The following is a 3,014-nucleotide window of genomic DNA, read 5'->3' on the forward strand; positions in this document are numbered from 1 at the left end:
TGATGTAGTAGCCGGACAAAGTGTGTAATGCATCGTTTACGTAGTTGCATGAGTTTGTATGGATTTGAAGTATGTTAATTGAGGTATCCGGCTGTGAGAAGGGGAACTTGAGGAATGACAGTGTCCGTGGACGCGTTCGTGGGCGTTTGAGGGACCACACTTGTCAAGTCCGACTATAGATGCTCTAACGGGTCTCCAACTTCTCTTGTGGCCTTTTATCAAGACACAAAGAGCCTGCACAAAAGTGTGAACACATGACAGGATGATCTTGCATTGGCAATCAACATTTGTACAACTTTTATAAGTTGCTTTTGCAATACAGACCAAAGATTTGCCTCATCTATTAATTATAACCAGATTTTGATGAAATGATACCAAAAATACAAAGAGAGTTACTCCTGGAATTCACATTTCACGGTACATCGCAACTATCGTCATCTCTTGTACTCTCCTAGCTAATAAATATATGATCGGGTTGCCCACGAGGGGCATGTCAAACCACTATGAAAAATTATCTGTGCCGAGGACCGGGCCCTCTCTCTAAGTTGCTTGGCTATTGCTTCTTGGGCATCCCTGAAAGTTGGAAAGAAGCCCCCTACCGGAGGAGGTATTGGGATTCTTGTGTCACAACCCTTGCATGGATATTGACCCTCTGTGAGAAGAACTGTCTTCAAGTCTGGAGCTCGACCCATAACAATACTTACAAATAAAAAGTGTTGCTCCAGTAGGGGCCTAAAACCACCTAACTAGAACTCTTTCAATTGCCACTTGTGACAGCTTGTGAACCCATACAACTTCCATGAAGGTTCCACTCTCTGAGCACCAAAACATCTTATTCTTGCTTCATCACCCTCCTGGCATGGATGTTCAAACATCTGCATTCAACCAGCAATACCTAAATCATAAGGGGTTATGGTAGGATTGTAATCAAAGCCAAAAGAGACTACGATGGTGCTTTGAGTCAGATAGACTTGTACACATTCTAACTAAAAGTTGAAAAGAATGAGTAGAAGTACCTCAACATCAAATGTCTCGACAGATGGAGCAGCTTCGATGAGATTTAATGTCCATAATAGGTCAAATTTTTTAAAGATACCATGGATGGTCAGCTTTCTTAGCTTGTTGAATGCAGTGCATAGTTGTTTTCCGTCTGGTTGCATCCAAATCTGATGAACAAGAAAAGAGAGGTAAAAATAGAATAATTGTACATCTGTATGTCATAGATGCAAGTTATGTGTGCACCAGGTTAGTCATTTGCTAAGTAATGGGATGCTTCCTAGAAATTATAAATTTTAAATAAAAGCAAATAACATGGTGAGGTTATGAACCAGCAAAACTAGAACAATCCTAGTGCTAGTCCAACATTAAGTTCGTACGAACGAAATAGCACACAACCACAATATAACAGCTATCGGCTAAAATTACCTTTTCTCCTCGAAAGTTTAAGGTTAAAGTATGTATGTTTGTGGCACCGTCTGGAACTTGGCTTAAACTAAAGTCTTGGTGAATGAGAGTTGCATCACAGACGAGGGATAATTCCTTGAGTGACGGGACATAACCAAAACACAAGGGGGCCTCATAAATCAACCAAGCCTGCCAACGGACCCGCTCTAGTTTTAGAAGGCATAGCACCTCAGCTCTTTTCAACCTGGATAAGTAGACTTCTAGAACTCTGAGATTCGAACGTGGCGCATTGATCTTCCATACAGCACAGTCCCCGGTGTTGTAGTGGTCCAGACGAAGGTGCAGCAGTCGAACAAAAGGTGATTCATGTCCCGTTCGGCCAAGCGAACATTTTGTAGATGGAGCCTTGTGAGGCAACGAAGAATGCTAGGAAAGGCACTGAAAAATCCATCCATATCCTGAGCTTGCTGCACCATAACCTCGTGCGCGGAGTCCTCTGGCTTCTTCTCAGTTAAAATGGCGAGTTCGAAATCTGTTACCATCTCACTGTCAATGGCGTTGCTGACCAGCAGGCTGATGTCATGCGAGTAGTTGCCGGTGAGATAGGGCTCAAGGCATAGCTTTTTAGTGGTGTGTTTCCTGCGTGGATGAGTCAAGAGTCTGCTAGTAGCTCTCACCAGAGACGCCATTGCTTGATCAATGTGGCGTGCAGCTCCTTTGCATGTGGCGCTAAGGAAGTCGATGGCATGAAATTTGGGATTACGAAGTAACCACACAAGTTTCTCCACCGCGTTGACAAAATGCTACTTCTTGCTGCCGTGGCAATGTCGACTCTCACCAAGATAGAGATTAAGATGTCGTCGGTCAGCACGCTGAGCCTATCTTCCACACATTTCTGCAATAAGAATATATCATCCATGAATACAGTCAAGTCAACATGTTTTTAAAAACTACGGTTTTAAAATGTTTGATGTGTTTGACATCAACAAATACCCCAGTTCTATAAACCATAGTATGCCTAACACCATGCTCTTTTTAGTATTTGAGAAAGAGATCTCTCAACCTCTGTTTTCTAGTAAAACGAATTGAGAAAAACTGTGGTTTTTAGAAACGAAAGTATGCATTGCCGAGGTTTTAGATCACCGTGGTTTTGTAAAAACGGTGTCACCAAACTAGAGACACTAACATAAACGAGGCAAAGAAATGCTTGGGACATTGGGTGAATCTTGATGAGGAGGTTAGATCGATCGCTACCAGAGACACTAACATAATCGCTCAAGAGGGACCGAACCTTCATATTGGGGACAAACTATGTGGTGGCCACCTTTTCTGATTATTTTCATAGATCTACATATCAACTTCGGTGGTCTAGGTACGAGAGTAGATGGACGTGGGAGGTGCTATAAGGCGCTCGTGGGCAGTGCTTGTTCCGCCTGCAGGGTCTCATGATTGGGCTAGACACTACTTAGCGCAACAAATGTTTTCTATTTTATTAATTCTCATAATTCATAGGTACTTTCTAACAATTTTCAAATCCCTGTTTAAAGTAAAAATATTATGTGTTGTTAAATAAGAAAATGTCCAGTTACTCCTAAAAAATCTTTCTACCC

At 42.1% G+C, this 3,014-nt stretch overlaps 1 pseudogene; it reads right to left on the reverse strand.

Moving 5' to 3' along the window:
- Window positions 1-1,320: 1,320 nt before the first annotated feature.
- Window positions 1,321-3,014, reverse strand: part of LOC123039045 (uncharacterized) — a 2,527-nt pseudogene continuing 833 nt past the window's right edge.

The sequence above is a fragment of the Triticum aestivum genome, chromosome 2B, assembly GCF_018294505.1.
Source record: "Triticum aestivum cultivar Chinese Spring chromosome 2B, IWGSC CS RefSeq v2.1, whole genome shotgun sequence".
Classification (NCBI taxonomy): Eukaryota; Viridiplantae; Streptophyta; class Magnoliopsida; order Poales; family Poaceae; genus Triticum; species Triticum aestivum.